This window comes from Pan paniscus, chromosome 19 (genome assembly GCF_029289425.2).
Source record: "Pan paniscus chromosome 19, NHGRI_mPanPan1-v2.0_pri, whole genome shotgun sequence".
Taxonomy (NCBI): domain Eukaryota; kingdom Metazoa; phylum Chordata; class Mammalia; order Primates; family Hominidae; genus Pan; species Pan paniscus.
The window spans coordinates 79,109,289-79,123,049 of record NC_073268.2 but is presented as its reverse complement, the minus strand read 5'-3'; the positions used below and the strand labels follow the sequence as shown (position 1 = coordinate 79,123,049).

At 41.3% G+C, this 13,761-nt stretch overlaps 1 protein-coding gene and 1 pseudogene across 1 annotated transcript in view; both read left to right on the top strand.

Moving 5' to 3' along the window:
- The window catches only part of MARCHF10 (membrane associated ring-CH-type finger 10), a 273,051-nt gene that overhangs the window by 6,476 nt on the left and 252,814 nt on the right, over positions 1–13,761 (top strand). The gene's annotated exons all lie outside the window — the stretch shown is intronic.
- On the top strand, positions 8,890–12,861 carry LOC100993071 (multifunctional methyltransferase subunit TRM112-like protein; annotated as a pseudogene).

The window sequence follows — 13,761 nt, the reverse complement described above, 5'->3', positions numbered from 1 at the left end:
CTATAGTATACTGTATTACATATTGTATATTTAAATGTTTTAAGCATCTTGTTTCTCAAATACATTATAGGTTCCGAGGGATATTCCAGTCCTTTAATGAGTCTGGAATTCTGTACAGGTGGACCCCTAGTTAGTTTTTTACCCATTCTTACCCGGTTTCTTACTTAATATATTCCTGGTAACATGTACAAACATTGATTATGCAAAAATTAAATGCATTGAATATTATAGGAGCAGAGATTTTTTCTAGGGAGCTGAAAAATAGTATTCAATTCCTACTTGCAATTCACCTTTTTTTTTTTTTTTTTTTTTTTGAGACAGAGTTTAACTCTTGTTGTCCAGGTGGGAGTACAGTGGCACAATCTCGGCTCACTGCAACCTCTGCCTCCCAGGTTCAAGTGATTCTCCTGCCTCAGCCTCCTGAGTAGCTGGGATTACAGTGTGCACCACCATGCCCAGCTAATGTTGTATTTTTTTTAGTAGAGATAGGGTTTCACCATGTGAGTCAGGCTGGTCTCGATCTCCTGACCTCGAGTGATCAACCTGCCTCGGCCTCCCGAAGTGCTGGGATTACAGGTGTGAGCCACCACGCCCGGCCTAATTCACCTTTAAGATACAATCTTTGATAATGTATTTCCAGCATGTATTATATGTTCTAATTTTGTCCTAATTAATATCTACCTGACAGGGTAAGCTAAAGTTTCACGGCTTTGTATATATCCAATGACTCCTCCTTTGCTCAATTGTATTGTTTCAAAAACTTATGCTGCTTATTACTAGCAACAGCATTTTTATTTTTCCATTTTTGACTCATATTTGTAATAGTGGGGAAAATGTAATAAAGTATTCAAATGATTACGTAAACATATACCAAAAATAGTGATGCTACCAAAAATAGGCCCTGCTGGGCACGATGGCTCATGCCTGTAATCCTAGCACTTTAGAAAGCAGAGGTGAGAGTATCACTTGAGCCTAAGAGGTAGAGACCAGCCCAGGCAACATAGTGAGACCCTATCTCTACAAAAAATAAATAATAGCCAGGCGTGGTAACACAGGCCCGTAGTCCCAGCTACTCAGGAGGCTGATGCAGGAGGATCACTTAAGCCAGGAGGTCGAGGCTGCAGTGAGCCATGATCATGTCACTGCACTCCAGCCTGGGCAACAGAGTGAGAAAAAAAAAAAAGAAGAAGAAAATAAAGAAAAAGAAAAGAAAATAGACTCTTGACTGGTAGGCTGTGCCACTGTGTAAGAAGAGCTTAAAATATCCAGTCATCAGCAGATCGGCAGATGCATAAATGTCACAATTCAATGTATAAAAAGTGACTGAGGGATGACATTGTATAATACAAGAAAGTTTTAGTTGATCTAAAGTTGAAACATTGATGATCACCTCTTTGGGCTTATAGTTAACACATTTATTTTTCAAGAGCAACATGTTAAAAAAAAATGCCCACATACAAAGATTATGCCACTGAGCCACCACATATAAGACCTGAACTTTGAGTTGATTTTCCAATAGTTGTGTGGGTTTTCATGAACCTGATATACGCCCTCACTCAGAGCACATAAGTAGTTATAAGGTTGTTAATAAATATTACTATATTCCACCTATAGGGAATTCCAAATTCAATAAAAGACTGGGATATCTCCCGGAAGCCAAGGATAAGAGTATGGTGGATCTGTAGACTCAGCTGCCATTAGAACATGTTCTGTCTCTCACTTCTGACCTCTATTTTTTTTTTCTATCAGACTCTGTTGTTCTGTCTCTCTCTCTCCTCTCATTCTGCATTTGATTTAGCTACAGGGTGGAGTTGGGTGGGGGGCAGTCAGCAGCAAAAGAAAAAGATTGTCCATTGCAGAGAATGAGCCCACAATTATGGCTTAGTACCACAGCCCATATCAATTAGGCATGAGTAAAAGTAAAGGTAAGAATACAAAGGGTTGTGTAAATTGTTTTATTTCATATAATGGAATACACTTAAATTTCTTTTTAATCAAATGAGGCTTTAGACAGATGTCAATTTTTTTTAAATAAGAGAATTATAGTTGGTTGATGTGAAATGTAGAGAGGTTTTGATTATTTAAAATAATGGTGGGGGCGTGTGCCTGTAATCCCAGCTACTGGGGAGGCTGAGGCACGAGAATTGCTTGAACCTGGGAGACGGAGGTTGCAGTGAACCGAGATTGTACCACTGCGCTCCAGCCTGGGCAACAGAGAGCGACTCTGTCTCAGAAAAAAAAAAAAAAAAGGAAAATAAAAATTAAAAAATATATATATATAGAAGAGGTGGGGGGAAGAAAAGATAGAGGAAATGAAGGTGTAGATTGGACCTTATCCCACTCAGCTGAAGCCCACTGAGCTTCAGATTGACTACGTTGAGTCAATCCAGCCTGACACGCACCCTAAAAGGAACAAAGGGGAGTAAAGAATCAGAATTCAGGCTGGGCATGGTGGCTCATGCCCATAACCCTAGCACTTTGGGAGGCCAAGGCAGGTGGATCATGAGGTCAGGAGTTCGAGACCAACCTTGCCAACATGGTGAAACCCCGTCTCTACTAAAAATACAAAAATTAGCTGGGCGTGGTGGCATGCACCTGTAGTCCTGGCTACTCAGGAGGCTGAGGCAGGAGAATCACTTGAACCCGGGAGGCAGAGGTTGCAGTGAGCTGAGATCGCACCACTGCACTCCAGCCTGGCAACGACAGAGTAAGACTCTGTCTAAAAAAAAAAAAAAAAAAAAAAATCAGAATTCAGTAGAGGAAAAGGGAAAGGGGTATTTTAACATATTGTTACCAACCTAGTAATTGTAATGAAACTTCATTTCATTACCGACTTGGAACTTGGCTATCTGAAAATCTGATCTATCAGGAGCACAGCAAAGAACCAAGGGAATAAAGGAGATGGAAAAAGGCCTCTGGAGAAACGGAGAGCACTATGTTCATGCCCTGAAGATCATGCCCATTACTCCTAGACATTCATCAAAGCCCCTTCTCAGGGCCTATTAATTTTTACTTGGATTTGATTTTAGAAAAGCTGGGAATCTGATTTTCAAACCCATAGAAAAGTAAAGCAATAAACTGGAAGGAGGAAAAACTATCACTGCAGTCATGCAGACAGCAGTGAGAAGAGAAAGCTGGAAAGCTGGATGTCTTTTTTTTTTGAGGTGGAGTCTTTCTCTGTTGCCCAGGCTGGAGTGCAGTGGCGCTATGTCGGCTCACTGCAACCTCCGCTTCCCTGGTTCAAGCAATTCTTTTTTCTTTTTTTGAGATGGAGTCTCCCTCTGTCGCCCAGGCTGCAGTGCAGTGGCGTGATCTTGACTCACTGCAACCTCCGCCTCTCAGGTTCAAGTGAGTCCCCAGCCTCAGTCTCCCGAGTAGCTGGGATTACAGGCACCCGCCTCCATGCCCAGCTAATTTTTTGTAGTTTTAGTAGAGATGTGGTTTCACCATATTGGCCAGGCTGGTCTCGAACTCCTGACCTCGTGATTCGCCCGCCTCAGCCTCCCAAATTGCTGGGATTACAGGCATGAGCCAAAACGCCTGGCCCTCAAGCAATTCTTGTGCTTCAACCTCCCAAGTAGCCACCACCATGCCCAGCTAATTTTTTTGTATTTTTAGTAGAGATGGTGTTTCACCATGTTAGCCAGGCTGGTCTCAAACTTCTTGCCTCAAGTGATCCGCCCACTTTGGCTTCCCAAAGTGCTGGGATTACAGGCATGAGCCATGACACCCAGCTGAAAGCTAGATGTCTTTAAGCAAGGTGTAGATGAAAAAAAAAGTATAAATATTAACTTAATGATCAAAAAGCACAGTAATTTAGTTCCTTTAGCGTAGGGGAAAACAGCCCTACATACCTCCATAAGCCTTGGGGAAGAAACTTTTAAAACTGATGTCTATATTAACCGTGAGTAAACAAGAAGGTTAAATTACATTCATATAAAGACACTTCCTGAGTTAGGCAACACTCAACTTTATGTAAATAGTTCCATAAGGCACATAATAAAATTTTAAGATGTGGGAGGTTTCATATCACATTAAGAAATGCAAAGAAGTCAAGTGTACAAATGAACACCACAAAGTAGGTACATAAGGCCAGAAGTTGCAGATATAAGGAGATAATGGCCCTCCATGGGCAATCTTGCAGAGCTTCTGTTCCCACGCAGATTCTCACTGCATCGGCTTGTGTTATGACACTGCTATTTGTGTATTTCCCATTTTATTACCTTCTAATTGTATTCGTCAGGGTTCTCTAAAGGGACTAATAGGATAGATGTATATATAAAGGGGAGTTTATTAGGGGAATTGACTCACAGGATCACAAAATGAAATCCCACAATAGGCCATCTGCAAGCAGAGGAGCAAGGAAGCCAGTCTGAGTCCCAAAACCTCTAAAGGAGGGAAGCCGACAGTGCAGCCTTCAGTCTGTGGCGGGAGGTCCAAAAGCCCCTGGCAAATCACTGGTGTAAGCCCAAGACTCCAAAAACTGAAGAACTTGGAATCTGATGTTCAAGGGCAGGAAGCATCCAGCGCGGGAGAAAGATGAAGGCCAGAAGACTCAGCAAGTCTGCTCTTTCCAATTTCTTCTGCCTGCTTTATTCTAGCCATGCTGGCAGCTGATTAGATGGTGCCCACCTAGATTGAGTGTGGGTCTGCCTCTCCCAGTCCACTGCCTCAAATGTTAATCTCCTTTGGCAACACCCTCACAGACACACCTGGGAAAAATACTTTGCATCCTTCAATCCAATTAAGTTGACACTCAATATTAGCCATCACACTAATCACGTCCCCAAAGAAACTAAGTGATAGGAAGAATGTAGGACCAGTCTGTGAATAAGTAAATTGAATAGGAGCAAAACATTAAAAATTTAAACAATTATGTATGAAGATGTTTTCAACTTATCATAATTTTGTGTTATCCAAGACCTTTCAGGGAATGTCTGTATTGTGCATAAGAAATATCACTTACAGGCCAGGCGCAGTGGCTCATGCCTGTAATCCCAGCCCTTTGGGAGACCTAGGTGGGCGGATCACCTGAGGTCGGGAGTTCCAGACCAGCCTGACCAACATGGAGAAACCCCATCTCTACTAAAAATACAAAATTACCCGGGTGTGGTGGTGCGCGCCTATAATCCCAGCTACTCGGGAGGCTGAGGCAGGAGAATCGCTTGAACCCAGGAAGCAGAGGTTGCGTGAGCCAAGATCGCGCCATTGCACTCCAGCCTGGGCAACAAGAGTGAAACTCCATCTCAAAAAAAACAAAACACACTTTGGGAGGCCGAGGCAGGCGGATCACGAGGTCAGGAGTTGGAGACAAGCCTGACCAACATGGTGAAACCCTGTGTCTACTAAAAATACCAAAATTAGCCAGGCGTGGTGGCGCATACCTGTAATCCCAGCTACTCAGGAGGCTGAGGCAGTAGAATCACTTGAACCGGGGAGGCAGAGGTTTCAGTGAGCCAAGATCATGCCATTGCACTCTAGCCTGGGCGACAGAGGAAGACTCTGTCTCAAAACAAAAAAAGAAATATCACTTACAATCCGGGCACAGTGGCTCACACCTGTAATACCAGCACTTTGTGAAGCCGAGATGTGTGGATCACTTGAGGTCAGGACTTTGAGACCAGCCTGGCCAACATGATGAAATCCCGATCTCTACTAATATTATAAAAATTAGCTGGGTGTGGTAGTACATGCTTGTAGTCCCAGCAACTCAGGAGGCTGAGGCAGGAGAATCGCTTGAACCCGGGAGGTGGAGGTTGCAATGAGCCGAGATTGCACCACTGCACTCCAGCCTAGGTGACAGAAAGAGACTCCATCTCAAAAAAAAAAAAAAAGAAAGAAAGAAAGAAAAAGAAAAAAAAGAGATACCACTTATAAATTTTAAGAAATAATTCAAAACAGAACAAAGATTTATATAAAAAGATGTTTATAACAGTAGTATTTAGCATCTTTAAAATTGGAAACAATCTAGTTAACCAATGTTTAAAAGTAGTTCAGTAAATTATCTTATGTAAATATTTGATGGACGATTATGCAACCATAAGAACTATATTAGTCAGAAAGTTTTTATGGAATAAATTTAAAAGACAAGATGTGTGCAGCATAATCTCAACTATGTACAAAATATATAGAAAGAAATATATAGAAATATATGGAAAGATATGGAAAGAAGATGGGACAAAAAGATCCCATTAATAATAGCCACCAAAAAAATGTCTGAAACCTAGGAACAAAATGTATGTGTGATGTCAACACAAAGCCAAATATTCACTGGAAGACATTTTAAAAACCTGAGTATATGAAAAGGTGTACCATGATCCCTGATAGGAAGACTCAATATTGGAAAGATGCCATTTTTACCCAAATATTTGATAAACTCAGTGTAATTCCAATCAAAATTACAATAGGATTTTTAATGAAATTGACATGTTAATTTTAAAATTCATCTGGAAGAATACATACTTAAGAAGAGGTGGGACTTTTTTTTTTTTTGAGACAAAGTCTTGCTCTGTCACCCAGGCTGGAGTACAGTGGTGCCATCTTGGCTCACTGCAACCTCCACCTCCCGAGTTCAAGTGATTCTCCTGCCTCAGCCTCCTGAGTAGCTGGAATTACAGGTGCATGCCAACATGCCCAGCTAATTTTTGTACTTTTAGTAGAAATGGGGTTCACCATGTTGGTCAGGCTGGTCTCAAACTCCTGAGCTCAAGCAATCCACTGGCCTCCGCCTCCCAAAATGCTGGGATTACAGGCATGAGCCACTGCGCCCAGCAGGGATGTTTTTTTAAGTACAATGAGGAACCTCATCCTACCAGGTATCAAAACATTTTATATAGGCCACTGCCACTGGCTAAAAATAAATAAGTAAATAAACAAACCATATTATACAACAACAGTAATTAGAGTATGGTATTGGCTCACAAACAGAAAAATAGATAAATGAAAGAGAACAGATCATCAGCTACTGGCACAAGCATGTGTGGAAACATTTCAAACGATTGAGAATGGGTGTCGGGACAACTGATTATGCATTTAAGAAAATAAGATATATCTGGCAACATGACAAAACTCCATCTCTACAAAAAAGATACAAAAATTAGCCAGTCATGGGGGCGCACACCTTTAGTCCCAGCTACCCAGGAGGCTGAGGCAGGAGGATCACTTGAGTCCAGGAGGCAGAGGTTGCAGTGAGCTGAGATCACTCCAGCCTGGGTGACAGAACAAGACCCTGTCTCAAAAAAAAAAAAATATATATATATATAGATATATATAGAGAGAGATATATATATATAGATATATAGATATATATATATATCTATATATCTATATATATATCTTTTACGTCACACCATTCAAAAATAAACTCCTTCTTCCCGGTGACTGGTATGGACCAAGTTCTGAAGCAGTGAGCAGGGTGAGGCCAATGTGGCTGGGAATGCATAGCTGGAGGCACACAGGAGGCAGACAGCATGGCAGGGACATTTGTTATTTACAAGGGTATTGAGAAAAGTAGGAAATATATTGAGGATGGTGAGAATGGGTTTCTCTGTGTTGGAGAAGGGAGAAGCCTAAAATGAACCTTATGATGCTGGGTTGGAGAAATCAGTGTGTTTTGTATGTCTACTTCCTGGTTTTGATGCTTGTGCTGAGTTTAGGTAAGATAATGCCCTTGTATTTAGGAAATATGAGTTAAGGGCTTCGTGTCCTCAATTACTCTCAAATGCATCAGAAAAAATATCTAATACGTATATAGTGTATAGGTAGGGTGGAGGAGAGAGAAGAGATGAAGCAAATGTGATGAAATAACAATTGGGGGATCAAGTGAAGACTTTATGGGAGTTCATTGTGTAATTCTTGCAACTTTTCTGTAAGTTTGAAATTATTTCAAAATATAAAGTTTGAAAAATAAATTCCAGATGTATCAAAAATCTAAATAATTTTACTTCTTGGAACCTATCCCCCAAAATACTCTAACATATACAAGAATATATTATATATGTATAAGAGTCCTTATTTCAACATTCTTGATCATCAAGAAAAGTTAGATATATAGGAATATGCTTCAATAGGAAATGGTTTGATAAATTGTAGAATGTTTATACCATGGAATGTTATGTAGGCCTTAAAAAGAATGGCCGGGCCGGTGGCTCACGTCTGTAATCCCAGCACTTTGGGAGGCCAAGGCGGGTGGATCACGAGGTCAGGAGTTCGAAAGCAGCCTGGCCAATATGGTGAAACCCCGTCTCTACTACAAATACAAAAATTAGCCGGGCTTGGTGGCACACGCCTATAATTGCAGCTACTCGGGAGGCTGAGGCAGGAGAATCGCTTGAACCCAGGAGGTGGAGGTTGCAGTGAGCCAAGATCATCATGCCACTGCACTTCAGCCTGGGTGATAGAGCGAGACTCTGTCTCAAAAAAAAAAAAAAAAAGAATAAAGTAGATGAGGCACAGTGGATCATACCTGTAATTTTAACACTTTGGGAGGCTGAGGCAGGAGGATTGCTTGATCCCAGGAGTTTGAGACCACCCTGGACAACACAATGAGAGCCCATCTCTATAAGAAATTTTTAAAAATTAGCCGGATCTGGTGTGCACACCTGTAGTCCTAACTACTCAGGAGGCTGAGGTGGGAGGATCACTTGAGCCCAGGAGGTTGAGGCTGCAGTGAGCTGTGATTGCGCCACAGCATTCCAGCTCTAACCTGGGCAACAGAGCAAGATCCTGTCTCTAAATAAATAAATAAATAAATAAACAGAATAAGGTAGATTTATATGTTCTGACATGGAAAGATCTTGAAGATATAGTTAAATGCAAAAACAAGTGGACCAATAGAGTATGATATCATTTATGTTTTTTTTTAAGTTTAAAAAACTGCTATGGGGTAGCATGTGTGTGCACATACACGTGTATCTGTGCTTACAGACACATAGAAAATGGTCTGAAAGAACATACATTAAGAATCTACTGAGCTCGCATGTGTTGGGGCTGGGACCCGTGGCTTCCCCCTGTGCCTCCAGGCCACCGAGGTCTGCATCTGCCCTGTGGAGTTCACCCCCACTTCGTGGCGCCTATGATACCCAAGGTGGAGTGGGCGGTGTTCCTGGAGGTGGCTGATAACTTGCACCTGATCCAGGTGCTAAAGGGCCGGTTGAGGGATATGAGGAGAACGAAGAGTTTCTGAGGACCATGCACCTCCTGCTGCTGGAGGTGGAAGTGATGGGGGGGCACCTTGCAGTGCCCAGAGTCTGGACGTATGTTCTCAATCAGCCACAGGATCCCCAACATGCTGCTGAGTGAAGAGGAAACTGAGAGTTGATTGTGCCAGGCACCAGTTTTTCTTGTTATGACCGTGTGTATTTTTGTTGATGTATACCATTTCCGAATTCTGCCACATGTATCCCTAACCCTTGACCCAATGACACACCAAACAGTGTTCTTGAGCTCAATAGTGTATATATATATTTTTCTCATTAAAGGTTCAAAACAAAAAAAAAAGAACACACATTAAACTGTTAGCAATGGTTAACTCTAGAGAAGGAGAATGGTACTACTCTTTCCAATTTTTCCATAGTGGCCATGTAATCTTTCAATTACCAGTTGAAAAACAGCCTAAGTACAAAAAGGCAGGAATATGTACACTACATTTTCAAAAGATTTCCTCTCAAGTTGATTACGATATTTAATGTTGGGAATTATCTTTATATACCTGGAAAATTCCTAGTCCAGATCCCACATATAGGGAATTGGCCTTCCAATGGACTGTGCCTGGGTGCACCTTATCTTTCACTTATCAGAGGATTAGGCAGCCTGCTGAGCCACTCCCTACTTGCTGGGCGACAGTCCAGGAGTGAATTCCCTTGCAGCTTTCCAAAAGGAGGTCAAACAAGTCCTCAGGGACTCTCAATGGAAAGAAGTTGCCAAAGGCTAAATTTGGCATCGAAGTCAGGCCCTGGACTGGGATAAACTTGTGCCAGCACTTTTCACTTATGCTTTCAAGACCTTGATCAGAATAGGCAGAACTAGACAGCTCTTTCCAAGAGCAGCTTAGCAGCTCAAACTGGAAAAACTTACCCAAGCCAGAGTTTTGGAGTGAACCTGAAAATGTAAAATTCTTTCTCTGCCTCCTTGACTCCTACTATCTCTTATTTGAAGGGATAATTCCTGCCAACCTGATCAGAGCCCCATTTTAGCCCTACTCAAGACAGAAAAGAAAGGCTGGCATAGTTTTATTTCCCCCACCCCGACCACCTACTCCCTGGTTTTTTAGGTATAACTGACCAGTTTTGCATTTAATTTGTCTTGTTTGGTCTTGTCTTTTCATACAATATTTTATTAAATTGTAATTCACATACCATAAGAACAATCATTTAAAGTATGTAATTCAGTGATTTTTAGTATATTCACAGAGCTGTGTAACTGCTGTCACAATAGATTTTAGAGCATTTTCATCACCCCAAAAAGAAATGTTTTACCCATTAATGGTCACTTCCCATTTCCGCCTCCTACCCCTAGGCAACTAGTAATGTACATTCTAGCTCTATAGCTTTGCCTATGCTGGACATTTAATATCAATAAAATGATTCAATTGTGGTTTTTTTGTGTGTGGCTTCTTTCACTGAGTATAGTGTTCTTGAGTTTCCTCTGCATTGTAACATGTGTCAGTACTCCATTCTTTTTGTGGCTGTATAATATTCCATTGTATATCTATATCACATTTTATTTATTCATTTATCAGTTGACTGACATTTGAGTTGTTTCCACTTTTGGGCTATTTCAAATAATGCTACTATGAACATTTGCATCCAAGTTTTTGTGTGGACATACATTTTCAATTCTCTTGGGTATATACTTAGAATTGCTGGGACATATGGTAACTGTATTTAACTTTTTGAGGCACTGCCAAGTTGTTTTCCAAAGCAGCTGCACAAGTTTGCATTCCCATCAGCAATGTATGACACTTCCAATTTCTCCACATCCTCGCCAACACTTGATGTTCTCTGTCCTTTTGATTATAGCTCTCCTATCGGGTATAAAGTAGTATTTCTTTGTGGTTTTGATTTGCATTTCCCAAATGATGTTGAACATATTTTCTTTCAATCTCTGGTAAATAAGAGAACGTATTTTCATGTGCTTATTGACCATTTGTATGTTTTCTATTTTTTATTCTAGGTGACTGTTTTCTTAATTTTGTTTTCAGATTTTTCATCAGTAGTGCATAGAAATACAATTGCTTTTGTACACTAATTTTGTATCTTCCAACCTTGCTGAACTTGTTAGCTCAATAGTTGTTTTTGTTTTGTTTTTGAGTCTGATCATCTTGATGAAAAATATTGCTCAGCCAGGATGAGCCCTCAGCTGCCGTGTCCTACCAGATCTGCTTTTCCCTACTCATTACCCACTTTATGTTATTTCTAGGAGGGAAGGCTTAGTGCATTTCTTTTGAAACTTTGCCTGCCCCTGACCTGCCTTTCTCTAATCTGTGGCAGGTGTTTCTTTGGCTACTAATCCTATGTAACTAAAGTTTTTGCCACCACTTACTGTAATGCAGAAACTGGTAATACTGTTTGCTAGGGAACAAAGACTGCAATAAATTCCTCATCTGCTAATCTTCATAAATATCATTTCATGCATCTGTTCATTTACTGCAATTTCTACCAATAAAACCTAGGGTTTATGTGGTCTGGTGTTGGTGTCACTGCACCAATATGATGTTTATCATTATTGTCAACAAGTGCTATCTTAGTTCATTCAGGCTGCTATAACAAAATACTATAAACTGGGTAGATTATAAATAGCAGAAATGTATTTCTCATTAATCTAGAGGCTGGGAAGTCCAAAATCAAGGTGCCAGCAGATTTTACGTCTGGTGAGGGCTTGTTGTCTTGTTCAAGGATGGAAACTTCTTGCTCTGTCTTCACATGGTAGAAGAAGTAAGGGTCCTCTCTAGAGTCTTTTGTAAGGGCAAGAATTCCATTCACAAGGGCTCTGCCCTCATGACCTAATCACCTTCCAAAGTCCCCACCTCCTGATACTCTCACCTTGGGGGTTAGGATTTCAACATAGGAATTTTGGGGGAACACAAATATTCAGACCATAGCAAGCCACAAAGAGGGGAGATCCCAAAGAGGATTCCACCACTTCAGACCATGGAGTAACCACAGATGCAAATATTCCATACCAGCAGAAGAAAGTGAACCAGGGGTAATCTGGGAATATGCCATCAAGCTACCCTCCACTAAGCCAAAGATGAATTATGTAGTAATTGCTACTATAAAACATAGTATTTTAAATTGCCATCTAAATAAAGCATGATGCAGCCATCAAAAAGAATAAGGGGGCTCGGTGCAGTGGCTCATGCCTGTAATCCCAGTACTTTGGCAGGCCAAGGTGGGCAGATCACTTGAGGTCAGGAGTTCGAGACCAGCCTGGCCAACCTGGTGAAACTCCGTCTCTACTAAAAATACAAAAAACAAAAAAAATATAGCCCGGCATTGTGGCACACACCTGTAATCTCAGCTGCATGGTAGGCTGAGGCACGAGAATAGCTTGAACCTGGGAGGCAGAGATTGTAGTGAGCCGAGATTGCACCAGTGCACTCTAGCCTGGGCAACAGAGCAAGACTCTGGAAGAAGAAGGAGAAGGAGAAGAAGAAGACATGTTATATAAAACAATTTTCAAGATACAGTATTTTGTAAAAAAGAAAATTATAGAAGTCTGTGTTGTATTAGTTTTCTACTGCTACTATAAAAAATTAACACAAACTTAGTGGCTTAAAACTACACAAATGTATTGTCTTATAATTCTGTAGGTCAGAATCTAGTATGAGTCTCATTGGGCTAAAAATCAAGGTGTCAGTAGGACTGTGATCCTTGCTGGAGGCTTCCTTGCCCATTCAGATGTTGGCACGATTCAGTTCCATGCAGTTGTAGGATTGAGGCCTCAGTTTTCTTGAGAGCTTTCAGCTTGGTGGAGGTGAAAGTTTTGAGGGCTTCTCTCTTAGCTCCCAGAGGCCTCTCTCTGGTCCTTGGATACAGTCTCCCATATTTCAAAACTAACAACCAGGCATCCAATCCTTTCACACCACCATCTCTCTAACTCTTCTTCTGATGTCACAGCTGGGACTTTTAAGGACTCATGTGATTAGACTTGACCCATCCAGAAAATCCTGGCAAGGAAATAGGGGAGACTGCAGAGTGATGGTTAATGGGCAAGGGATTTCTTTTTTGGGTGACAAAACATTTTGGAATTAGATAGTGGTGATGGTTGTATAACTGAATATACCAAAAGCCACTGAATATACTAAAAAGGTGGATTTTATGGTATGTTAATTATATCTTAATTTTTAAAAGTATTAAACACCAGTTGCAGCCGGGCACAGTGGCTCACGCCTGTAATTCCAGCATTTTGGGAGGCTGAGATGGGCAGATCACTTGAGGTCACGAGTTCGAGACCAGCCTGGCCAACATGGTGAAAATCCATCTCTACTAAAATATACAAAATAGTTGGACATGGTGGTGCATGCCTGTAGTCCCAGCTACTTGGGAGGCTGAGGCAGGAGGAGGCAGAGGTTGCAGTGAGCCGAGGTTGCACCTCTGCTCTCCAGCCTGGGCGACAGAGCCAGACTCTGTCTCAAAAAAACAAAACAGAAAACAAAAACCATTTGCATATATTTATTTTAGAGACAGGATTTCACTCTGTCACCAGGCTGGAGTGCAGTAGGGTGCAATCATAGTTCATTGCAGCCTCAAACTCCTGGGC